General features: G+C 37.9%; 1 long non-coding RNA gene across 1 annotated transcript in view; it reads left to right on the top strand.

Annotated features, from left to right (window-relative positions):
* The window catches only part of LOC129060042 (uncharacterized), a 219,674-nt gene extending 194,997 nt beyond the window's left edge, over nucleotides 1-24,677 (top strand). The window contains exons 7-8 of the long non-coding RNA XR_010140324.1: nucleotides 22,995-23,041; nucleotides 24,278-24,677. This is a non-coding gene — a long non-coding RNA (uncharacterized LOC129060042). The remainder of the gene's footprint in view (nucleotides 1-22,994; nucleotides 23,042-24,277) is intronic.
* Nucleotides 24,678-27,750: the final 3,073 nt, after the last annotated feature.

Consider the following 27,750-nt stretch of genomic DNA (forward strand, 5'->3'; position numbering starts at 1 on the left):
CATGTCCTCCAAGAACCTTTAGTGCCTAAGAGTGTATGATTCTGGAATTTCTGGGAAAAGTTCCTTAACAGACACACACAGAAACAGCCAAAGTTTGTTCATTAATCTGGATTCTCATTTAGAATCTAATAGTAGTTTTATATGTAAGTCAGGTCTATATTTTTAATGAAAACCACGATACCTTTTGTGCAAATTAGATAAAGTATTAATAAAGAAGATTGGTAGAGGAAAGCGAAGCAGAGAAATAAAATATAAGCACTGTCAGAATATACACTTTCTAAAAGCAATTTTGTATCTGCTCATCAATATTTAATTAAAATGTTATTAGGTGCTTATTTACACATAGCAATTTAGAATCCTAAGCTTTTAAAAATTCATCTACTTTAAACATACAAAATACAAAAAGATAATCATGATAGTTGCAACACAAAGTTCACTGCTACAGAAATATTGAGACTTAGTCTGCTTAAAGGAGACAAAGATTTATTTTACTGAAGATGCTGCTTGATGATTATTTATTAAATGACTAAAACTCTTCCGTGAGTAAATGTAGACCTTATGTCTATCGAATTATTGGAAAAGAGCTTTCCTAGGAAACAGTTGGTGGCTCTTGCTTTTCTACAGAAAGGTCCAGAAATTGCTCAATAGTGTCTCTATGGACCACACAAACTCAGCACAGCAGAACTTCTGGTGGTTTGGCCAAAGGAAAGAGCATCAGTGTAGACAATTGACTGTGGCATAGTTTGCTTACTTGGCTAGAGGATCACTTTACCAGTATGTGATAAGTTAAAAAGAAGAATAGGAAAAAAATATTCTGTGTGTCTTTAAAAAGATTCCTTTTTTGTTACAGATTCAGGATGTACACGTACAGATTTGCTACATGGATATATTGCATAATGGTAGGGTGTGGGCTTCTAGTATACCCATCACCTGAATAGTAAACATTGTACCCAATATGTAATAGAAAAAAGAAGGTTTAAGAAAGTGTAAAGGAATCATTGGGAGAGGGCTGGTCTAATACTTTGCATTTTCTGACTAAATATCCCGAGATGTCACCAACTACTCATTTTGTGAGATGGATAATAGACAAGGTTGAATATTATAGACCTGTACCCTGAAGAAAAGAGAAAGGACCAAGTTTGTTCCCCACAGCACCCACCTCCATATTAATAGGTTATTCTACATAATGTTGTTTTTCAACTCTATGCTCTGCCACTGCTCCTCTGTACCACTGTTTAGCTGAATAATATATAAAATCTAGGTTTGTTGTCAGTTTCAAATTAGTAATTATCCCTTGTGCATTTCTGTTTCTAAATATTTTTTACTTTCTCCACCATTAGGCTTGAGAGCTCTCCAAAGACAGATCATACTTTTCTAAGCACTCCATATATTGGACATAAAGAAATGCTGAAGGTAATCAGAGATTAAATTAAGATTATTTTAAAAAATCACAGGCAAGCTTTCAACTATAAACTTCAAATTTGTGAGCTTTTACACTTTCTTGAGTGACTTCAATTTGCAAAGTTGTTTAATCTCATTATACACATAAAAATATCCTCCTTGATTTGGATTCTGTTATCATTAATTTTCAGTTAGCAAGAGGCATAGAAACAGGCCTGTTCATGTACCAGGGTACCTAGTGGAGAGGATGATTTTTCAGCAGCTCGAATCAAGCATGCGTTTTGCTTGCCATCCATCACCCTGATATGAGTTGCATCCATCAGGAGGGAGAGATACATTTTAACAATTTGCACAAAAGCACCAAATGGGGCTAAAAGTGGCCCTGCCCCTAATCTTGAAATTGTGATGGGGTTTCCTTGGGGAGGGAAAGATGTAGGAGGTAAACAATAAGCATACAAGGGTTAGACCTCTGTCTCCTCTCTTTTGTACTTTTCTGTTCAACCACAGTTAGGAGACAGGAGTTGCGTTTGAAACTAGGAGATGAGAACTACAGACGTGTTTTGCCACCTGTATTTAACTATAGCCTCGTTTTCTGCAGTTGGATGCAGTTGGCCTCCATCTGGTCTATGAGACACTGCAGCAGGGACAGGTGAAATCCCCACAGACAGGATGCTGAGAGCTGTATCTGAAAGACTGCCTAATTCTGAGATCCCCCTTTCTGTTTGGAGGGGCTTAATATCCAGAAATAGGTGAACCATATTCTCTGGGTCAGCATCAATTAAAATTTGTTTAATTAGGAACATTCATGCATTTGTTCATTCAACAAAAACGTATAGCATAACTTCCTTGTTTTAAGCCATGGGGATATAAAGATTCTTAGATACTTTGCAAGCACAAAGCTCATCACTGAATTCACCTTAAATTGTTTTACATCAATTCTTGAGCTTCAGCACACACACACACACACACACACACACACACACACACACACACACACACACACACACACACACACACACACACACACACCCCCCCCCGCTTACTCTCTATTACTCTGGCAAACTTTTTAGTCTTTACTAAGTGACTTTAACTACTATTTAACGAAGGCGCTCCCTTTTCACAGGACCATTCTCTGTCTCTGAGTTAATGATGATGTCTCTGTTGCCAAACTTCCCATTCTATAACTTTAATCAAAGTCCCCTGCACGCTTCCTGACCTGGGGCAAAGGGTGGTGGTAGCAGTGGTGGTAGTTTTCAGCCTTTATCATGGCCTCCCTATTACAGCTGCTTTTCATTCATAAAGCACCAATTCATAAAGCACTGGTTTGGCATTAGCTGTACCACTGCTTGACTCTTTTCAATTTGTTTTTAATCCCATCTAAAAATATCTCAATGAAATGAAACGACCCAAAACGTCTCAATGTTAAAATCCAGAATGTCAGATGTAGTATGTGGAAGGAGAGGAGAGGAGCTATCTGGTATTTATCCACTGGTGGAAAAAAAATATTATTTGGAAGGGTTAACTCGAAGTGGTCCTTTGTTGCTAAACATGAGGCTGGTGTTGCTGTTCTGATGTAAATCCTTCACGAAAAACTGGAGTAGATGCACAAATATATTTTTGTAATTTAAAGTGTAAAAAAGCTCACCATGTAATCTGGACTCTCTTCTCTATGTAATTAAAGTCATTTTCTAAAGTGTCTAGTATGAAAACACAGAGCCATAACTGTAGTTTTCAGCAATATCTTGTGAAAACAGCATCTCAGAGCTTAAAATTCAGTATGCTGCTTTTTGTATCCTATCACCCCAAAACTACTTAAACTGTTTGCTATTCAGATGTGAGTATTGATCACACCAGAAATAAAAGTCAAAGGGGCTCTGGGTTCGCTGACAGTGTTATTCCAAGTGCTATCCCTGGGACCTGCCATTTTGCCCAAGGAACAATGAAGCATGAGGACACCGAGCAAGGTAGTTTTGATATCAATTAGTTACACAATCAAAGCAATGACTCACTAATGAAAAGGCATATAATAAACTGAAAAGGATTAAAAAAAGAAATCACAAGGTGATTCATACCTCCTAAAAGAAAGCTCTTTCAGTTCTTTAAGCTATGTTTATATATTTAAAGAAAAATCAGGTTTTTTTTTTTTAAACTATAATACAAAGAAATACCTTATCTCCCTATTCTTGCCAGGAAGCTTTCAAATTCAATAGACAATAATTGCTTTAGTAAAATTACCCTCTTTGATAAACCTTGCTTGGATAGCTTAGCATGGAAAAGTCAAAACTTTCTCTTGGGCAGTTCCAAGTTTAATCAGGTTAAGAACAGATTAATACGATTAATGTTTCCTTTTTTTCTCACACCTTTTCCATTCTCTGCTTCTGTTAGTCCTTGTACTACTTCTGAAGCAATGTTCTCCCTTTTATCTACATTCATTATGTATTTTCTCTATTACCACTCACATTTTTTATAAAGCAGATAAACACAGAGAAAAACAACTTTTCCATTCAACTTTTTTTATCATAAAATGTTGGGCTCTTATCAGGCAAAGTCATAATGAGGAAATTTATCCACTTGGTAATAAGATCTCAGGTAATATCCCTTTGCTATATTGGTTTTGCAACAAACTGCATCTTCGTTTCCAGACTTAGGAGCATAGTGATGGCTTGTTATAAGAGATTTTGAAAAGGTATGTTGAAATGTCTCCAACTAAACCAGGCTAGGAGATTGGAAAATTTGATGAGTTTTGTGGTGGGGGTGTATAATAGAGAACTGTTAGAATAAGGAGAAGTGATGCTGCACAGTGGCATGACAAGATCTAAGAGATGTAAACACAAAAATCTTCCCCAAAGATCTTCATTAAGATGTGAACTTCTAAGAAAGGTATACAATGACTATGCAATTTAAATTAATTCTCCTTCTGTCATTCTCCATAGTACCATCCTGTTTGGTTCCATCATAACATCAGCAACAATTGTTTACTGCTTTGGGTCATTTTTTTCTGTCTTTATGTCTAGACTGTACTATCCATAGGGCAAGTGTCAGGTATCTTCAGCACCAAGTTCAATTCGTAGTCTATAATTTCACTAATACAATAGTTACTAGCTGTTTTTGGTTCAGCACTCGAAATGTGACTAGTCCAAACTGAGAGGTGTTGGATCTGATTGAATTTTTAGGACGGTAGGGAAAAAGAATGTAAAGTCTTATTAATTAATTTTATATTGATTACATATTGAAATAATAATATTTTGGATTTATTTAATTAAGTATATTATTAAATTTAATTTTATCAGTTTCTTTTTACCTTTTCTAAATGTGGCTATTAGAAATCTTAAAATTCCATGTGACTCATGATGTATTTCTATTAAACAGCACTTGTGTAAAAAATTATTATGTGTTAAATGAATAATGTGTAAATGAATGGATGGTACCTGCATCTAGAGCTGACACTATCTAAATGTATACTATATAACTTTTAGAGGAGGATACTCAAGAAAAATAAGTCAATGCTGGTAGACTTTATCAATGTCCTCAATTCTTTACCTCTTCCAGTATCCATGCCCACTGCTATGTGCCTTTTAGTTTGACCAATAAGAAGGTGGGATGTCTTTCTCTATCCCTTTTCTTTGGATTTGACCATGTGACTTGTGTTGCTCACATTAGTGAGCATGATGTAACCAAAGGCTTGGGCAATGCTTGCACTATTGAATTTGCCCTCTAGCACTTTCACTATTGTGAGAACCTCTCTGAGTTAACTGGCTTATCCAAGGAGGAAGATAAGAGATATGTAGAGCAAAACTAAACTGCCCCAGTGGAGTCCAGCCTAATCCCCAGCTGACCTCATCTACAGAAGCAAACCAGCTAAGATCATCATAACTCCCCAGACTATCCCAGCCTAGATTAACCCACTCCGAGTGGCCCACAGACCCATGAGCTAGATAAATGCATATTATTGTATGTTACGGAGATTTTGTGTTTACTATCCTGCCTTTATTCAAAATACCTAAATGATGCAGAAGTGAAATCATCAGAACTGAACTGAGTGGACAGTATAGGAGATCTCAGCATCATACTTAAACATCTCCCTTTCTCTGACTTCTTAAATAAAATATTTTTGGCCACCATGACACATATGAGAACTAGGGAAGATACTCTAGCAAGAGCTGGACAAATTCAACCTACAAGTATAACTCATTGGTTATCATGGGGGTTTTTAAAGTAAGCAGCAGCAGGGATTCTAGGACTTAAGTGGAATTTGAATAGCACAGCACAGTTCTTAATTTTCCAAGCAAGTGCTGGATTTGTTAAATCCAGATGTAGGTGTTCCTAGATTTTGTTGTTGTTGTTGTTGAGGGAAAGCTGTTGACATAGGTCCTCAATTCTTTACCTCTTCCAGTATCCATGTCCACTGCTATGTGCCTTTTAGTTTGACCCAATAAGAAGGTGGGATGTCTTTCTCTACCCCTTTTCTTTGTATTTGACCATATGACTTTTGTTGTTCAACTCCCAGGTTTGTCTTATTACACTGACTACCGAAGAGGGTACTGGCTTTGCCCACTTGGGTCATCCCCCTATGCTGTCCCCAATACACTCCTAGGAGAGTCCTTCTACTGCCTGATTCTTTGGGCTTTTGTGATACCAAATTAGAATAGTGACAATTAGATTGAAGTGGAATTATAGGTAGAATAGTAGAGGGTAAGATGAGGAGAATACTGTCCTTTTGTAGAAGACAGAAAAGCTCCAACAGGGACAGAGGAGTTTGTGAAAGGGTTTTAAGTGAGAGGACTCAGATAAAGTGAGGTTATAGAGAGCAGGGATGGAGAAGGAAAGAAGGTTTAACAAACGTTTCTGCAGGTTTTGCTATCTGAATTCCCTTTACAAGACTGGACACTGTAGGTAGAAAACTTGAGTTAATTTAATTCACTATTATTTTTTAGCAATACCGTCTCTCTTAGATTGGTGTCTGTGGATCGCAGCTTTATGGTAATGATTTTGTACAAAAAATTTAATATGGAATGAAGTGATGGCATGGTGGCTAGAGTGGACAGAATGCCCAGGACCTATAAGGTTATTCACTGCCCGTATCACTTACTAGCTGTGTAACTGGACAGTTAACTAAACCATTCCGAGGCTCATTTTCTTCATTTATACCATGGAGAAAATAATGTATTTCATAGGTTCTTCTCAGGATGAAATAATACAGTGAATATTAAAATATCTAGCTCATTTTTAGACATAAATGTTAGGTGAAATATTTGAGCACGATGTTTTCTTTATGAAAATTCAAGGTTTGGCCTAAAGTCACTGTCCCTGTATCTGTACCTTCAAGCTGTGCTCCAAAGTTAGTAGCTGCAGCTGACTACTTAAGCAGTTGCTAATTGACAAAGACATCTCTGTTTCCCTTACGGTTATTTTTGTGGAAGGCCAAAAAAAGAAAAAATCTGCTCCTTACCATCTATAACTGATAAGGAGCTTCCCCAGGTAGAGAGAACTCAAATGCTGGGAAACTCAGCCAATAAAGAAGTGACCACTTATGAGGGCTTTTAAATTAAAAGGCTGAAAGATCACCTTACATTTGCTTCCATTATCATCTTAAGTTTACTTCAAGGAGGAGAGAGCAGATGCATACCCACAATCAAAATAGTATTTGATCTCATGATAACATATTATCTTCAGTAGTAAAATTTGAAAACATACATTGTTACTGTATGGAAATTGACTAGGAACTTATAGAATTCCAGTTTTAATTAGCAATACAACCAGTAAATCACAAGGTGGCATCTCTAGGTTTTAGATACTATTCAGTGTAGAAGATCTATATTGAAAAAGCATCGGTAATTACATATCTACAGTTTGCAATTACAACATGAAATGAATAGCTGATGCTATGTAGGCAGTATCTCGCCTTAGACTGCACAGAACAAATACAAGAAGAAAGTTATTAAAAAGATAAATATGCTTTTTTGGAAATTGGAAAGTCCCCATACAGCATCATGCTTCTGACATAAAATGAAGCTTTAGAGAGATAGGATGGTAATGCACATCCAACCCACAGTTATGAGACAGAAACAGGTTAGAAAAACATCTGGTTTTCCTATGTACTTGTGATGTTAATGCTTTGTGTTAAATGGAAAGTCAGGATCATCATCAAGAATAATGTCTTGGTATGCAGCCAGCCTACTTGCGTGGATTGTCACACTGGAACACCAGAGGTGAGAAGAATAGACAACAACAGGACAACCAAGCAGAAGTGGTTTGGGGAGCTGGTGTGGGGACAGCCACAAGCTGTGAGGACAGATACAGTCCTACAAGGACAATGAAGCATAATTTCAATGGACACTGTGGAGAGCAGTAGACTGCTGAGAAGCTAGAAAGCCTGATAGATTGCTCTGACACACATAAATCAGGGACAGTGACTTGTTTTCAAGGCAAAATATCAAGCAAACCTCATACAAACAGCAGACTCCCAGAGTCCTAGGCTTTGCCCACACCAGCAGAAGCCACCAACAAACTAGACAGGCGTTATGTATACAGGTGGGAAAGAAAAGCTGCATACATGTGGGACCCAAACCCGGTTAGTAAAACTAGTGCCAAATCTCCTGGAAAAACACTATGCTTTATACTGACATAAAGGTAAAAGTTTTCGTGGAAAGGGTTCAGGGAAGATGTTTCAATCAAATCTCGTGACCCCATTGAAACTGAAGCTTAAATGATGGAGCAGGATACATCTTCAGGCTTTGAATGCAGGCAAACGGAATAAGGTTTTTCATACACTGACCTAGCCCGGAAATTCTCAGCAGCTATAACCCAGGATACAGCACTCTACACACATAATGCTTGTATATGAGCTATATTATATTCTCTGTGAATAAAATATCTTAATATAACATTGTAGGAACAGTGCTTGTCCAGCATTCAACTATTTCCATGATTACTAACAAAGGGAAATGTGACACAGAGCAATGTTCCATGAACTAAATTACCCAGGGAAATTACTGGAAACTTGCCGGCATGGCTGAGGCACATGAGTTTTGTAATTTGTCAGACAGCATCCTTGCTTAAGTCACAGTGTTTTTTTGAGGATTGAAAGTGATAATAGATACAGATGCGGTTTTGTAATCCATCAAGCACTACACATACATATTGCAAGCTTTAAAGTATAATCAAGAGGGCTTCAACAACAATGTTCAAAGCAGACCTATTACAACTGGCTCTTGTACTCAGTTCAGCTTTAAAAGACAATAAGATAGCTTGTCTGCCAGTCGTTTAAGCTAAGGCAAATAAAAAGTGGCTTTAATGATACCTTAGGCAACGCTTATACAGCAGTGTTCCTATTAAGAGAAAAAAAGAACAAAATTTCCTCCTCTTCTTAATAGTTACAGGAAATCCATCTCCTACTCAAAATCAAGTTTTATATTGGTGAGTTTGTTTAGACTTTACACAACTTCTGAATGTAAGGGTGAGCACTGTTTACCAACTTGTAGTCACTGAAAAGAATATGGGTTTCGTTCTGCTTTACCAACATAATAAGGAGAATCTTCAAAGAGAAAAGATTTCTCGTTTAGCCAAACTGTTACTTTATCTACACAGACAAAACAAAGAAACAAACAGAAAAAAACAACTTTGAGTGAGAAAGTAAACTCTATTCTTCCACCACGCCTGGTTTCATTTATTACGGTAACAGGAAAAAGAATCAAAAGAAGAGATTAAACAAAACTTTCTTCTTTTCTAATATTCTTTTCTTTTCAATGAAAGTTCCCAATCCAAATGAAGTCATTTTTATAATGCCACTTAATGTTGTTTATTTTGCCATCATGGTGGAACTGGTAATTCACTCAACTGTGGGTTATTGTTTCTTATCTTTTTAACTATCCTTCTGAGGTTAAGCTTCCACTGTTGTTAATCTTGTTGCAACACGGTGGTTCTTCAGCTTTCATGAATTTAACACAAGGGATCACGAGGGAGGTGCTCAGTAATTGTGCAGAGGTGTCAGTTGGAATTGGGAATACCAGCCACTCAAGCAATGAAAGAGTTAACCCAATGGCTATCAACATATTAGGCTGGTCTTTACTTGTACCTTAGCGATGAAAACCGGAAAACTGCATCTTTATGAGAAATGAGAGAGAAACCAAGAATAAGATAAACTCCAAAAAGCAGAAAATGCATGAATTTGAGGTTTGAGACTAGTCCAAGAAACAAGAGTGATTGGCAGAAATGTTATTTGGAAGAAAGCACTAGATCTTCTACAATCAATTTATAAAGCACAAATTTGTCTGTTTCAAGGTACCAGGGCATTTCTTATAAATATAAAAAGCTATTCCTTCATGTTTAAAAGTCTGCTGTTAAACACAAATTTAAGAGACTCCATGGGGTTAAGCATTCTGTTTTCTAGTCATCATTCAGCTTTCCCCATGCCTCTGGGCATTGCTGCATCTCATATTTGCATTTCTAGTCCTTATTTAATATCTGTATTTTTTCTGTTCTGCATACTAGATATCCCAGTCTATGTAAGCATGAATAATATTGAGTAGGGTTAGAAACTTGAATTTTTTTAAGTCAACAGAAAATTATTTTTCTAATGAAATTTAAAAGCCTAAACTTATTTTATTAAAAATAATAATATATAAGCCAGGCATGGTGGCTCACACCTATAATCCCAGCACTTTGGTAGGCTGAGGCAGGTGGGTCACCTGAGGTCAGGGGTTCGAGACCAGCCCAGCCAACATGGCAAAACTCCGTCTCTACTAAAAATACAAAAATTAGCCAGGTGTGGTGGCACATGCCTGTAAGTCCCTGCTACTCAGGAGGCTGAGGCAGGAGACTCACTTGAACCTAGGAGGCGGAAGTTGCAGTGAGCTGAGATGGCGGCACTGCACTCCAGCCTGGGTGACAGAGCGAGATTCCATCTCAAAAAATAAAAAATAAAATATATATATATATATATATAAAATATTCACTATGGGCTCCACTAATTATACATACATATGAATGTCAATCCTTTTGGGAACTAGATCTATAGTAACTAGTTGGAAATAAGAGAACAACTAATCTTTGTTTAGAATACAATATTATGAAAGATTGCTATAAAATTATGCATCTCTAAATAAGAAGCAAACACTAACAGTTTATTACAGAAAGTTCTGTAAGTTTTGCTAAATTTACCCAGGTTGTATAAATGAGAAGTAATAGAAAAAAATAAAAAATAAAATTAAAATTAAAAAAAAGATTCATCTGGCAATAATTCAGATATTTACCAGATAGTCATGGGCACCAGGCTGCTGCTATACAATTACTTCCTTTGGTTGATGGTTCTGCCATTCATTCATCAAATATTTATTGCATGTCTGCTGTGGGACCAGTCACTGTGTTAGGCTATAGGGATAAAATTAATCAGTCAAAACAGACAAGGTCTCTTCTTTCATGAAGTTATAGTCTAATGATTCAGACAACTTAATTATTTTCAAGATAGAAGCATAATTTTAGGAAAATAAAAGTTACAATAATTGAAATAAAAGTTAATAAGATGATCCTTACATTCTGTGGTTTCAATATATACCAGTTTCAGTTAACACAGCAGTGAGCAAAAGCAAGGACTGCCTATAGTATCATATCATTACTGGCTGTTTCAGTCTGGTAGCAGACACTTTAGGTGGAAGACATTGTTTATACCAACTATCTATCCCTATTTAATTTTTAATGCTTTTCTATGTATATGCTATTTGAGGATATCCGTGATACTTTTGGTTGTTTCTGCTGATAACAAAAGTGCTACCCAGTTTCTCAGAGTTTTGCCAAGACTAGGCAATTTAACCAATGAAATACATGAAATAATTTCCTTGTGATTTCCTCTTTTCTCCCCTACTTAAGAAATATACTACATACCTAAAAAAGTCAACCTCCAGAAATTCATGGCCTATCCATGTTTCTTTTATTAATAGACATTTAGCACATATGCACTAATTAATAATTAATCTTTTAGGCCCAGGGCAACCCCTTACATGTTTTTCTTATTCAATCTACCATTTATTACTTGTACTTTCATTGTGTCAACAAATGTCTTTTACCTTACTCAATCATGCATTTAAAGTTACTACAAATAACTTGTGTGAATGGCAAACAAGGCACGAGAGAAAATAGAACCCCTTGGAAATCCTGGGATACATACCTATCATTCTACACCTCAAGGCTCCTCTCTGGGTATGAAGATGGGGGCCCTGCACTGTAATGGATGCCCCTCCTCTTTAGAACTGAGGAGCTCATTTCCTCAAGTGCTAAGAGTGCTGGTTGCAGACAAGAGTGTTGCCCTTGGCTGAAGGAAACTGCCTTGCTCAGGGTACGACCCCTCCCCAGGGGTGTTGTGCATCCAATGATTGGTCAGTGTGGGATACAAAGGCCAAGCCCCTTTGCCTCCATTTGGGACAGCTCTGGGGAGCCAGCTAAGTCAAGAGTTCCCATGATAACCTGGGGCCTCTGTCACGACAGTGTTACAGATGAGTCTCTCCATCTGTCCAAAATTTTTTTTTCATTTCCTTTCAGCTGTTGTTATCAAAACACTTCCCAAAATTCCAGGCACACAAATTTCTCATGGAGTCTATTTCCAAGGAACTTAAATGGGGATATTGCACCAAATGAAAAACAAAGATAACTAATGTAAAAATAAATCCATACCAATCTGAAATATTTGTGCATTTCTATCTATTTTCATGCTTTTTAATCATTTGCTTTTTAAGTGGGTAAATAACTATTGATATAATAGACTCACTACACAAAGTTATGATATGCATTGCTTAAGACTGAATTTTAGGGGACAGTTTGAATTCTCTAAGTGCTTCTCTGAAAGTACTTAGAGGGATTACAAAATTTTTATAAACCAAATTTCCCATGATGGTGAAATGGGATGGGAGGAAATTGAATACAAATAGAGATCTGAATTCTTTGAGAGCTAATGACAAATGTGATAGATTTAAAAATTTATATTTTCATTGACTAGAATATGAAAGAGATTTTAAAAAAATTATCAGAGGCTGGGCACGGTGGCTCACGCCTGTAATCCCAGCACTTTGGGAGGTCGAGACGGGCAGATCACAAGGTCAGGAGATCGAGACCTGCCTGGCTAACACGGTGAAACCCCGTCTCTACTAAAAATACAAAAAATTAGTCAGGCGTGGTGGCAGGCGCCTGTAGTCCCAGCTACTCGGGAGGCTGAGGCAGGAGAATGGTGTGAACCTGGGAGGCAGAGCTTGCAGTGAGCCGAGATTGTGCCACTGCACTCCAGCCTAAGTGACAGAGCGAGACTCCGTCTCAAAAAAAAAAAAAAAATCAGAGAAAGTGAAGAATTCACCAAGTATATGACCATAACAAATATACTGCAAACTTTGACCTGAAGGAAGAGACATTTTGTCTTCTCTTGAATAAAAGTTTGCTTTTTTTGTTAAGTGTTAATATTCAAACTATCAGCTATAACTCCATTCCAGATAAACAGTGAGATTATTGGAAGGACAGTCACACTATACTTGCTTAGTGTCTACACTAGTGCACCTCACTGGTACATAGTCACTTGCTTATTAAAAAATTTCACTTGCTGACTCATGACTAAAACTTTGAGTGTTTAGAAGTCTTACAGATGCAGAAATCATTCTCAAGTGTTTTGAGTGAGTAAATGAAGGAGAAAATGGGAAGAAAGTCTACAAAATGACTACTATCAGCAAAATATCAGAAGCATGAGAAAGCCCCTGAAATGAAATTTTCAGCACTAAAACCTAAGTTCCAGGAAATGCCTCCATGACATTCTGATTCCATTAAATTAGCATGGGAAAAGACAATACAGAAATAGGGGTAAATTCTTGAATCAAAGAAAAAGTAATGTATGAAAAGTAATGTAGGTGACTTTGGTGTTGCAACAGTATTATGTGTAGGAGAGCAGCTTTCTACCGTACTTCAGCAGTGAGGCACTTTCTTCAAATAAAATCTCATATGGAAGCCCAATATGTCAAAAAGATGAAAGAGGGCTAGCTCTGTTAAAGTTGGAGGTAATGGGTTGGAGGCTATAGTGATGCATATCCCCTCAAATCCTGAGATGCCACTAGAGAACATCTAGGGCTCCATGACACAGAGTGTAAAAACCAACAGGAGAAATTGGAAAGCTCTCAAGTGTGAGCACTTGAGGGAAAGAATTATATTTTATTTTCTTGTTGCTTCTCAGCATTTACATTCCCTTTCCCCCTTCCTTAAAGTATTCAAAATTCCAAGCATGTGGTTTGGATGGAATTGACTCCATTCTTGTCTTTGGTAGTGGGCCCTGATTGGCTTAAACCAGCCAGCATATCTAATCTCCAGGCCACACCAATTGGTTCAGGGTTGAACACACAACCCAATTTGGGCAAATTAGAGCTGCAAGAATAAATTCCAAGTTGTTTTGTGCTTGATTGGTATCCGAAAACACATAACCCCAGGAGCTGCTGATGTTTATATTGTGACAAAAATGGAGGAGACCCACAGAAATGGAGCCAGCACTGAAGAAGTGGCAATGAGAACTGAAGACAGTCATCCTAGTTATATCATTTGAGCCACTGTATCAAGAGTAGTCTGATGCTAGCCTAACTTCTCAGTTACATGACAATAAATTGTCTTTACTCTTCAAGTCAACTTTTCCTTGTGTCTTCTGTTATAACAGGAAAGCACTGTAACTGGTATCTATTGTATCCCAGCACCTAGGAGAGTACCTCACACACAGTGGGTAGCTCAGCATTTGTTGACTGAAAGAGTTAAGAGCCATAAATTATAATTATTTCCTTAGCCCTAACTGGCAATTCACTTAACTACTCCAGGTCTTATTTGCTCTATCTTTTAAAACCAGAAAGTTGTTCAGGCTCATCTAAAAAAAAAAAATCCATTAGTACTCTAACACTGTAAGTGTCTCTATGCCTTCATGCAGATTATTGCTTAGGTGTTTGTGTCTTAGACAACCTGCAGAGGTTTTAGAGTTAATGTACTGATTCAATTCTGTACGAATTTAGCCCACTGAGAATTTTTCACTAGCTGAAGGTTAAGGTGGCCCTGTTCCTCCCTCAGCTGACTTCCTGACTGTGAAATTATGGTGACCCTCAAAAGAGAAGCTATACATTGGAGGACTGGGAATGTATAATTCACGGGAATCAAAGCGGGATTATCACTATTTGTTTAAGAATATCCTGAACATCTGTGGAGGGGGATGAGCAAAAGCTCTAGATGGTTGCAAGAGAAACTTATGTTATTTGAGGATAATTGTGGGGGTACCTAGAATTCTTAATCAAACTTTCGGGATGTTTAAGGTCCTCTGAACAGAATGTGTTTAAAAACGAAAATTAAAAATGAAAAGCAATGCCTTCTTTTGAAAAAAAAAAAAGTCATCTACCTATAAAGTCACTCCAATTTAAGGCTGATCCTATCTGAGGCTTATGTCAAAGCACCATCATCTTTGGGTCTTCAGAGGACAGGATGGGAACAGAAGTTCTGCCCTTTACGTATTTCCATAGATCAGGTTGTTTTCCCGCATAGTCGCAATCTGGAGCAACGCTATGCAAGAGAATTATAATGCAAGTGAGCCACATACACAATTTTAAATTTCCTGGTAACCACATTTTTTTTTTTAAGTTAAAAGAAACAGGTAGCTGGGCATGATGGCTCATGCCTGTAATCCTAGCACTTTGGGAATTGCTTGAGCCCAGGAATTCAAGACCAGCCTGGGCAACACAGAAGATGAGACCCCATCTCCACAAAAAATTAAAACTTAGGTGGGTGGGTATTGTAGTGTGTGTCTGTAGTCCCAGCTACTCTGAAGCTGAGGCAGGAGGATCTCCTGAGCCTAGGAGTTTGGAGTTCAAGGCTGCAGTGAGCTATGGTGGTGCCAGTGTACTTTAGCTTGGGCAAGAGAATGAGACCCTATCTCAAAAGAAACAAGTGAAATTAATTTTAATTTACTTGCTTTAACCCAATATATGAAACACATTATTTCAACATGTAATCATAAAAATATTAATAAGATATTTTGCATATTTGGATAGTAAGTCTTCAAAATCTGAAATTACGGCACATTTCAGGTGTTTAGTAGCCACAGGTACTTTGTATTGGTCAACAAAGATCCAAAGAATCGCTGTTTCCTACTGGGTTTTGCTTAGTTTTGTTTTGTTTGGAGTGGGGTAGGGAGAATCTTAAGAATGCAAATACTATCAAACACTGTAATTTAAATCTGAAGAGCTACCATATTCCTTCTCAGAAGGGCTATAAATTTTAATATGGCCCAACACTGGGAATGAGAAAGAGAATGACAGGAGAGCAGAGGAGGCTGTGGGCTTGCAATGACTTGCCTCAACTTGTACACTAGGTCTCCAAGTTCAGACATGACACTCAGCACAATTAGAAGCCACCGAAAATGTTCACACAAGGGAATAACGAGATTCAATTAGTGTTTTAGGTCTTGCAGCCAGTCTGCTTGGCTTCTGTATATTGAATGCATGGTGAGATAGTATTTCAGATATTCATCTATTTTTTTCTCCCTGTGTTTCGTTTTTCTCCCCTATTCTCTATTTAAGCAGACAGCAGGCCCTCTGCTCATTGCCTCAGGTAAGGAATATGGCAAGGTGAAAAATAGAAATGTTCTCTCTGGCTCTTTTGATCAAAAATTGCCTTAGAGCAATTTAGAGATTGTGTGCAATGGGTAACAGGAAGAGAATGTGGAGGTGTGAGAAAATGCAAGGCAGGAAGGGCAGTCCTCCAGGCAGAAAAGAGAGAGGCCTAAAAGGAGAGGAGAAAAGAGAGAGAAGAGAAAAATAAGAGAAAGGAGAGAGGGTTCTGAATTATGGTGCAGAGGCTCTCTGAGCTCTGTGTCCTGGAAAACAGGATGAAGCGCACTGCAGTGGTGGAGCCTCCTGGCAGCCAGTGTTCATCAAGGATCAGATTCTCGATTGTCCCTGCCCCATCTGAGATTTGGCACTGTGGAAGACCCTGAACCTCCCAAATGAATGTGTTTAAATTTCTGGCCATCCTGGCAGGTTCAACATGGCTTCAAAATAGTAAGTAGCTGGGGCTATGGAAAATAGTATTAATATAACCTGTTCTGGACACTTGAGTTGTGGATTGGGATTCATACCCGTAGGGGTGCTAGGCTGAGGCTACAAAGTCCAATGAAAGGGCTATTGCAAGTCAAGAAAGAGAGTTGAGTCTCTTGAGTAGGGTAGCAGACCTTCCAGAGAGAGAAATAGATGGTGTCAAGTTCTGCTTAAGAGGCAGAATTGGCAGTTGTATTAGTCCGTTTTCACACTGCTGATAAAGAGATACCCGAGAGTGGGAAAATTACAAAGAAAAAGAGGTTTAATGGACACAATTTAATGGACTCACAGTTCCACGTGGCTGGTGGGCCTCACAATCATGGTGGAAGGTAAAGCCATGTCTTACATGGCAATGGGCAAGAGAACATAAGAACCAAGTGAAAGGGGTTTCCTCTTATAAAACCATCAGATCTCATGAGACTTACTCACTACCACGAGAACAGTATGAGGGAAATCACTGCCATGATTCAATTATCTCCCACTGGATCCCTCCCACAACACATTGGAATTAGGAGAGCTAAAATTCAAGATGAGATTTGGGTAGGGACACAGCCAAACCATATTATTCCACCCTGGCCCCTCCCCAAATCTTACGTCCTGACATTTTAAAACCAATCATGCCTTCCCAACAGTCCCCCAAGGTCTTAACTCATTTCAGCATTGACTCAAAAGTCCATAATCCAAAGTCTAATCCGAGACAATGCTAGTGACTTCCACATATAAGCCTGTAAAATCAAAAGCTAGCTAGTTACTTCCTAGATACAGTGGGGGTACAGGCATTGAATAATATACCCATTTTAAATGGGAGAAATTGGCTAAAACAAAGGAGCTAAAGGCCCCATGCAAGTCTGAAATCCAATAGGGCAGTCAAATCCTAAAGCTCCGAAATGATCTCCATTGACTCCATGTTTCACATCCAGGTCACACTGATGTTAAGAGGTGGGTTCCCATGGTCTTGGGAAGCTCCACCCCTGTGGCTTTGCAGGGTGCAGCCTCCCTCCAGGCCACTTTCATGGCCTGCAGCTTTTCCACAGACACCACTGAGTGTCTGCGGCTTTTCCAGGTGCACAGTCAGCTGTTGGTGAATCTACCACTCTGGGATCTGGAGGATGCTGGCCCTCTTCTCACAGCTCCACTAGGCAGTGCCCCAGTGGGAACTCTGTGTGGGGGCCTGTACCCATTTTCCTTATGCACTGCCCTAGCAGAGGTTCTCTGTGAGGGCCATGCCCTACCTGCAGCAAACTTCTGCCTAGACATCCAGGCATTTACATACATCCTCTGAAATCTAGGCAGGGATTCCCAAACCTCAATTCTTGACTTCTGTGTACATGCAGGCCCAACACCATGTGGAAGCTGCCAAGGCTTGGGGCTTACACCCTCTGAAGCCACAGCCCAAGCTGTACCTTGGCCTCTTTTAGCCATGACTAGAGTGGCTGGGATGCAGGGCACCAAGTCTCTAGGCTGCACATAGCACAAAATCATTTTTTCCTCCTAGCCTCCAGGACTGTGCTGGGAGGGGCTGCTGCAAAAGTCTCTGACATGCCAGGAGACATTTTCCCCATTGTCTTGGTGATTAACATCTGACTCCTCGTTACTTATGCAAATTTCTGCAGTTGGCTTGAATTTCTCCTCAGAAAATGGGTTTTTCTTTTCTATCACATTGTCAGGCTGCAAATTTTCTAAACTTTTATGCTCTGTTTCCCTTTTAAAACTGAATGCTTTTTATAATGTCTTATAAAAATATTTCATAGTGGCCAGGTGCGGTGGCTCACGTCTGTAATCCCAGCACTTTGGGAGGCCAAGGTGGGCAGATCACAAGGTCAGGAGATCAAGACCATCTTGGCTAACACGGTGAAACCTCGTCTCTACTAAAAACACAAAAAATTAGCTAGGCATGGTGGTGGGCGCCTGTAGTCCCAGCTACTCCGGAGGCTGAGGCAGGAGAATGGCATGAACCCGGGAGGCAGAGCTTGCAGTGAGCCGAGATCGCACCACTGCACTCCAGCCTGGAGGACAGAGCAAGACTCCCTCTCAAAAAAAAACAAAAAAAACAAAAAAAACAAAAAAAAATTGAATGCTTTTAACAGCACCCAGCACCCAAGTCACTTCTTGAAGGCTTTGCTGCTTAGAAATTTCTTCTGACAAATACCCTAATTCATCTCCTTCAAATTCAAAGTTCCACACATCTCTAGGGTAGGGTCAAAATATCACCATCTCTTTGCTAAAACATAGCAAGAGTCACTTTTACTCCAGTTCCCAACAAGTTTCTCATCTCCATCTGAGACCACCTCAGCCTGGATTTCATTGTCCATATCATTATCAGTATTTTGGTTGAAGCCATTTAACAAGTCTCTAGGAAGACTTTCCCACATTTTCCTGTCTTCTTCTGAGCCCTTCAAACTGTTCCAACCTCTGCCTGTTACCCAGTTGCAAAGTTGCTTCCACATTTTCAGGTATCTTTACAGTAGTGTCCCACTCTACCAGTACCAATTTACTGTATTAGTCTGTTTTCACACTGCTTATAAAGACATACCTGAGGCTGGGTAAATTATTTAAAAAAAAAAGGTTTAATGGACTCATAGTTTCATGTGGCTGGGGAGGCCTCACAATCATGGTGGAAAGCAAAAGACACCTCTTATATGGTGGCAAGCAAGAGAGAACGAGAACCAGGTAAAGGGGTTTCCCCTTATAAAACCATCAGATCTCATGAGACTTATTCACTACCACAAGAACAGTTTGAGAGAAACTGCCCCTATGATTCAATTGTCTCCCACCAGGTCCCTCCCACAACATGTGGGAATTATGGAAACTACAGTTCAAGATAAGATTTGGATGGGGACACTGCCAAAGTATATCAGCCGTGTTTGTTAAATGGAGACAGTAGGCTAAGGAAAGAGGGGATGCAGTATGGCATAGCCCAGGTTTTTAATGTAGAAAAATAAGAAAAATTTTGAAAAAAATTTACACTTCTGAGGCACTTTCCAAATAGTAGATACTATTCTAAGCTCCTGACAAATAGCAACCCATTAATCCATATGATAACCCTATGATGTAGGTACTATTATTTTCCTCCCTATTTTATAGAGAAGAACACTAAGGTTCAGGGAGGCTAAATAACTTATACAAAGTCATAACTTGTTAGAAGTAGAACCAGCATTTGAACCTAGAAAATCTGGGTTCACTGTTTGGCTTGTATACCTCTACTCCTGTTAGATAACAGGCTAAATGAAACTCAAGAATTGATTAAAACTAACGAGAAACTTATACTAAGAATACCCTGGTTGAGACAACCCTGTATTTTTGTTATCATGGTCCTGGATATTCAATAACTTTTGTCCACACTCCACATCTGTCTTTAATCCCTTTATTTGTATATGTCATGTATATTAGTTCTTCTTCTTCTTCTTTTTTTTTTTTTTTAATAAAAAGGGTCTCGCTCTGTCACCCAGGCTGGAGTGCAGTGGCATGAACATAGCTCACTGTGGCCTCAAGCTCCTGGGCACAAGTCATTCTCTTGCCTCATCCTCCTGCATAGCTGAGACTACACTACAGGCATGTGCTACCACACTTGACTTACTTATTGATTGATTGATTGATTGATTGATTGATTGACTGATTGTAAAGGTGAGGTCTCGCTATGTTGTCCAGGCTGGTCTCAAACTCTTGACCCCAAGGGATCCTCCTGCCTTGGCCTCCCAAAGTGCTGGGACTACAGGTGTGTCCCACCATGCCCAGCTTGTTTCTATTTAATAAGTTATTAAGAATCTGAAATCCAAATATAAATGGTCTGTCTTTCAGCAAATTTACCAAATGAGTCACTAAATGCCTTTCCTTAGTCACAAATAAAAGATGAAGTCTGGGGTGTTTGTTGTCACCCACATATGCCCTCCTCTGGAGAGCTGATCTGACTCTGTGGGGAGTGCATGAAGATTCCCTTCTTGTTTCAGGTCTTGAAGACTCAGGATTTCCCTGGTGGGACCTGTGTCTCTACCAGTTCTCACAGAAATCTGCATTTAGATTGAAAAAAGAAAATTCAGATTGCAGAGTATCAACTTCACAGCCATAAGCAGCAGTATGATGACAAACAGCAGCATAGTGACAAACACTAGCAGGGCCAGCCCAATGCTGTGCAACACTTTCGGGGTAGGAGTGAGATCCAAGGAAGGCAAAGAAATGACAGAGGTGTTTGCAGCCATGGGCTTGGGGGTGAGTGACAGTGTCTTGTCCTCAGGCTTCAGCATTTGCCGGCCACTTGGGGCCAGGGCACCTCTTAGGGGTGTGTCCCTCTCCCTCTAATTGAAGCTCTTTTTGCCCTTTCTCCTTGTCCTGCTCTTGATCTTTGCCTCCAGGCAATTTTCTCCCAATTTAAAAACTGTTGGCTATTCTGACCTCTTGCTATATTCTTTTAACTACCTGCAGTCCCTGGTTTTGATCTTCTAAGGTCTGATCTCTCCTACTCATGTTGATTTCTATTTGATAAGGCTCTTTGTTTCCAACTGAATTGCTAGCTCCAGGTTATCTGAAATTATAGAGGCAATAAAGCAAATAAAGACATGGGGTTTGAAGTGGAGATGATATGGAAAACAAATATTAATACAGAGGCTTTGGGCAAGGAACTTAATGATTCCTTGGCTCAGATTCTCATTTTGAGATACTAAAAAGTTTTTTCTCCTTGTATAAGACACGCATGGGCCATATCACAGTGTCTGGCCAGTAGTAATGGTTAATGTTAGCTATTAATATTGTTGTTGTTATATTGATTTGTACCTTCAGATTAGCTTCAGTTTCCCCAGATTCTCCTCAATACTCTTTATAAACTAGAGACTATTACACGTTATTGACCAATTAGCCATCAGTTCTAGGTAACATGGGAATCATTTCCTGTAGCCAGTAAAAACATGAGCAATTAATCATTTCACATAGGATTTCTCGGAAGGAGTTTTTGTGTTCATAATTGATGACATTGTTGCCTTTCCATCAATCTCTTCCCCTATATAATAAATTAAATTCTTTTAATACTCATGTGGCATCATTGTAATGTTGACTTTTTATAAATATACATCATGTTTCCCTTCCTAGACTGTAAATACACAACACAGGGCTATTTCTCACTGTTTGGTGTCTCCACAGATCATCCTGTTTTACATATGGTAGGAATTCAATTAAAATCTATTGACTGATACTTTTAAGCAAACGAGAGGACATGTGTACCACACACAGGGTGAAATGGGTTCTCTTTTGAAACTAAGCAGTTGTTTTATAGAGATAACACTTTGGTGGTTATGCTGTTAAACACTCAAGTTAGAAAAAATCAATGTGATACCTCAATGTATTCATTTTTGTTTATTGGAAAGTGTAGTGCTAAGATTTTTAGATGCTTTTGATGAAGTCCCTAAATACATATATACAGATACAGAATAGATATAGATGTAGACATAGAAATATGTCTGAGGAACGTGTGCATCAATCCACAATGCACAGGTTTCACGAAACATCTCAAAAAGGAAGCTAATATTATAACTAACCAAAAGCAACTAATCGCAAAAAATTCCACTAATAAATTGTTTTTATATTTTTAAAATGGAATTTTTTATTTCTATTTAACTTATGCTATGTCACAATAAAAATGCAAAAATAACTTATCAAGTTGAGTTATTCCATATTATTATGTGTATTACGGTTTTTACACATAAGAATTCAGCCTAATTAATAATCCAAAATGCCACATATAAATTATAATAGTTCGTGTGACAAAATTATAATTTGTTGACATATATTTTGATACTAAGAATCTTAATAAATTCAATATCATAATGTTTTTCTTATTGAATAAAAACTGCAAAATTGAGTATTATTTGGTCATAAATCTTATATCATCTATTCTAATATGGCAAACTATATATCACTTTGATGAACATAACAACAATTATAAAAACTTTAGGAATGTTTTGGATTTTTTGAAACTAATTTTTAACACACATTTTCCTCAGAGGTAAGGACTATAAAAATTACTGTATAAAAATTATAAAATCGCTAAAATTCTTCCATGAGTTTAACTATAAAAAATGCTTAAAATAATTATAAGACTTCGTAAACAACTCTTTCATTTTGCTCTTTTAACAGTAAGATACTAGTTTAAAGATGTGACATTTATAATCAATATAAAAAGGTAGCAATCGACTTTTAAGAGAGAAGCCAGGGTATTCTTTGCCTGGCAAAGAATGCGCAGTTTTCTTTGGCAGATGTAGACAAAGGTCATAGGGTCCTAGTAACCATAGCTATCATTGTCATTTCCACAATTTAAAATAATCTAAGTGATCAGACTCCAGATTATTTTAATCTAAAAGATAAAAACAAATACTTGAAGCCATCCTCTATGCTAAATGCTAGGTTGACCTGAGAAGGCAGGTGTTCTAGGCAAAAGGACCAGCATCTGCAAAGGGAAAGAGTTGAGAAAGCATGATCTGTTCAAGAAGCCTAAAGTGGTTTTTTGTTTTTGTTTTTTGGCAGGAATATAAAATGGCAAAAAAGGAAGTTGGAGAGGAGTGCAACATTAGGTAGGTCCTGAACTGTGTTTAAAAATAGGCATGATGGCACAATCACATTAGTGTTTTAGAACTCCACTCTAGATGCAATATGTGAGACTGATTTGAGGGAGACAACAATGGCTGCAGTGACATCAGTATAATGATGATGGCTGTGATGATGACAATAGTGACAGCAGCTATCTGAGCAACTCATTGAGTATAACAGGGGCAGAAACCAAGTTCAGTGGCTTGAATAATGCCTAAGATGAGGAGTGCGCAACAGTGCAGACTCTTATTCAAGAATTTGGGTAGGAAAAAAAATGAGGGGTTAGAGCAGTAGGTAGTGAAAGATAGGACTGAGAGAAGGCCGTTCTTTAAGATGGGAAAAGTTCAGGGTTTTGGTAAAACACAGGAGATTTTTAAGAAAAAACAATTGAAGAAAAGATGAGAATTAACTAATGAGATGCTATCATGGGAAGTTGAGGGATTGGGTACAATCACACAAATAGAAGAGTTAACTGGGCAAGAGACTAAGAATCTCTTGTTTAAGGGGTAAGCAGGAAGGTAATTTTAGATGGATGAGAGGGAATCTGGCTGAGTATATACTTGATGGTTTCTATTTCTTTCTGTAAGTATGGTCTGAATATTAAAGAGAGTGGTGATAATTAGTCATATGAACAGAACTGAAGTTGATATTTATACTCTTTTTCACAGAGAGAGGAGAAGAGAGAAGTAGGGTTTAATAATTTGTATACTACAAACACAGAGGAAATACACCCATGCCTTACTTAACAATAAGCATTTTCCCCAAATCCATTTACAGTATAGTTTATTGCTAAATGATGAGTGTAAATTCTTAACTATTGATTAATATTCTTACATTAGATATGTCCTCCAACATCTTTGCTTTTTGCAGTGCTTCAGAAGGACAAAGCCTCCTCCAGGCCCCATGTGCTTCTTCCATGTTAAAAATCTGCAGGAGAGTGTTTCTGCCTCCATATTTATTCATTTGTCAAGTAGTTATGGAGGGCCTCAGTATAGGCATGATGCTAAATGAGGAAGACAGTCTGTGTCCTCATGGAACTTACTGTCTACTGGACCCTCTTTTTTCAGCAAGCCCTCTTCTCACACAATTTCTCTACCAGCAGCAGAAAATAATGAGTATTGTTTTCAATGGAATTTCATTAAGTGAGGTTCATGCATTATTAATTTGTGTAGTAAGACAAAGCATTGAAATTTCTCTATTTTGCACATCCTACTTTGCAGATTATTCATCTGAATAATGAGGCCACAGATCACCTAAAGAATCTTTTCATAATATTGGATCTATGAATTGAACTGGAATTCTGCTCTAAGAAATGACAACTTTGTATCTTGTCTCAGGAAAAGACTATTATAACATCTTATAAAAATATTTCATAGCGGCCGGGCGTTGTGGCTCACGCCTGTAATCCCAGCACTTTGGGAGGTCGAGGCGGGTGGATAACAAGGTCAGGAGATCGAGACCATCCTGGCTAACATGGTGAAATCCCATCTCTATTAAAAATACAAAAAATTAGCCAGGCGTGGTGGCGGGAACCTGTAGTCCCAGCTACTTGGGAGGCTGAGGTAGGAGAATGGCGTGAACCCAGGAGGTGGAGCTTGCAGTGAGCCGAGACTGTGCCACTGCACTCCAGCCTGGTCAACAGTGCAAGACTCTGTCTCAAAAAAAAAAAAAAAAAAAAAAAATTCATAGCACACACTTTTGATTAAGTTGTACCAATGTACTTCCTCTCACTTTAAAATGAAATGAAAATGTCTTAGAATATTGCAAATATATTTATTTTTTTCATATTATACATATATTTACCTTTAAAATGTATTAATAAAACAGCAATAATATTTAACAATAAAGATAAAAGCAAAAGGAACTTAAAAACTCAATTATTTGGAATGCATGGGAGACTATGAACTATTAAATTTTCGATTCAGAAACTCTTTGTTGAATGAGTTTGTATTGGAGAAGTGGTATCAAAAACCACCTTTCTCCTTTGGAAATATATTGAATACAAATCAATCTTCTTTGACATTTGAAGATTTTTCTATGCTTATGAATATAACCAGAATATTATTAGTAATATGCTTGAAAATGTAGAAAGTGTAGGAGATTGAAATAAATATATAATGGCATTCAGTTGCTGTTGTTTCCCTTAAGTTCTTTATTTAAGTTTGATTTATTTTATGTATTGCCAATTTAGTTCTGAAAATAAGGGATAGGGAAATCAATATCTCCCATGGACTCTAAGTGACTCCCATTTTTACAAAATATTCAAACAATAAAATTTTGTTTTAATTTTAGTAGATAAGCATTTAATAATTATTAAAATTAGCATTTTCCTTCAGGACTCTGGGCCTGTCAGGCATATTTTTAAGTAAAATGTTTCAAGATTTTTATTAACTTATTATCTACTTTTGTTCAGAAAATTATAGCCTCCATCTTAATATTCAAAAATGGAAAAAAACCTTATAAGAAAAAGATCTTCACTATGCTTTGAACTCTTATATGTTATCATTTCTCATTAAATCCAGTTAAAATAAAAAAACAAAACTCTTGTTAGCTTGTGAAGCAGTGAATTATCCAGTTCTCCAGATAAGAGAAAAGCTATTTGAACTTCTCACATATCTCCTAATCTTCAAAGCCTTGAAATGTGTTATTTTCGGCTACTTTTCTGCCAACCTTATTTTAGATGGAAGCTCATTTCTTTTAAAGTTTCTATCATTGATTTCTAACTGAAAAACAAAACACAAAGCTTGCTGATAGCCAAAGTCCCCAAGTGAAACAGCATTAAGGTGTTCCATAAAAGTGTTTAGGAACCACAAGGTATGTAGTCAGCAGTGGGAAAAACTAAGGAGTGAGTGACAAAGCATCTCTGGTCTCCTTTCAAAATTAGTCAGAAGAGAAAATGTATTATGAAGAGCCATCTCTCCACCCCATATTGTTAAATGTCAATCATAGTAATTAAGGACTGAAAAGTAACACCCATATTCATTTGCAAGGCGATAGTTTTTTTTAATAATTAAGGGAGTAAAATCTAATAACACGGTCATGGTATCTCAATCACATAAAGTATAAAGAAGAACATAAAGAGTCCTCACAATAACACTACCCCAAAAGACTCACTATCAGCTTTATATCGTGTCTCTTTCCAGATGCTTTTCTAGGCGTGTCTAAACAAATACTTTTTGAAAGGATTGTAATATGAATATTATTTTAAAAACTACCTTTTAAATTTAATATAGTATTGCTCTTATTTCTAAAAATAAATGTAGAGCCACATTACTATATGTATGATATCCTTATATGCAGATAATACGTAATTTATTTAACTCATTCTTTATTGATTGACATTTAGATTGCCTCTAGACCTTTGCTCTTATAAGCTCAATGATGAAAAACATGTCTGCATATCATGCATTTATGAAATTATTTCAGGATGCATTTCTGCAAGTTGTAACATTGTGGAAAAGGACATGTATAATCTACGTTTTGATACATATTTACAAACTGTACTTCTAAATGCAGAGTTATTGCCCCCAGTATTGCATAAAAGTGCAAATTTCTTCAACATTCCTCATTATAATATGTATTATATTTCATCTTCATCTTGCCCAGTGAAATTTAGTTTTAATTTGATTTTTGATTATGAGTGAGGTTGAATAGATGTTCATGTGCTTATTGGACATTTTCACCTTTTCCTGCTCTCTCAGTTTCCTAATGTGGTGTCTCTTTTTGTTTTTTCTTCTTATACTTATTTGTAAGAGTTTTTCATGTTCATTCCATTAAGTAGGGATGTGCTTATCAGATGTTCAGTGAAAAGCTTGGACTAGTGTTGTAAACCTGAGAGTCTATGGGACGCCTTGAAAGTCCAGTATCATATGTGATCACCTATGAGGAAAGTTTAGAAAGTAAGGAGAAGAGTTTCCAGGGAAAAATCCAGGAAAACTGATATTTGAAAGTTGAAGAAAGGGTAAGAAGTCAGCAAAGAATACAGAGCAAGAGTTGGGGTTTGTTTTGTTTTTTGAGACAGGGTCTCGCCCTGTCACCCAGGCTGGAACGTGGTGACACAATCATAGCTCACTGCAGCTTTGAACTCCTGGGCTCAAGTGATCCTCTTGCCTCAGCCTCCTGAGTAGCTGGGACTACAGGTGCATGCCACCACACCCAACTAATTTTTATTTTTATTTTTTGGTAGAGATGAGGTCTCGCTGTGTTGTCCAGGTTGTTCTCAAACTCCTGGCCTCAAGAGATCTTCTGGCCTCAGCCTCCCAAAGTGCTGGAGTTACAGGTTTAAGCCACCTCCCGGCCAGCAAGAATTGTTAGTAAGGCAGAAAGGGTGCCAAAAGATTATGGTGTCACAAGAGAAGAGAATGTATCAAAATGGAGAAAGTGGTTGATGTATGTAACACTGCTGAGAGGTCTAAAAAACGTGAGTGGGGTTTGGCTGCTTGAAGGCTACTGGCAGAAAGCTGGGGGAGGTAATGGTGCAGACCTTAACCTTCAGTGGGTTAATGAGTGAATTGGATCCTAGATGGCAGGGAGAGCATACACAAACACTTCTTTCAAGTAGCTTCACTGTGAAAGCAGAGATAGAACGTAGTGGCTGGAGGGAGAGCCTGGGTCAAGTTTGAAGATAGAAGCTCACTATGATGGCAATAATCCAGTCAAAGAGAGGCTGTGTTGCAGGAGAATGATGGGAAAA

This window comes from Pongo abelii, chromosome 5 (assembly GCF_028885655.2).
Source record: "Pongo abelii isolate AG06213 chromosome 5, NHGRI_mPonAbe1-v2.0_pri, whole genome shotgun sequence".
Classification (NCBI taxonomy): domain Eukaryota; kingdom Metazoa; phylum Chordata; class Mammalia; order Primates; family Hominidae; genus Pongo; species Pongo abelii.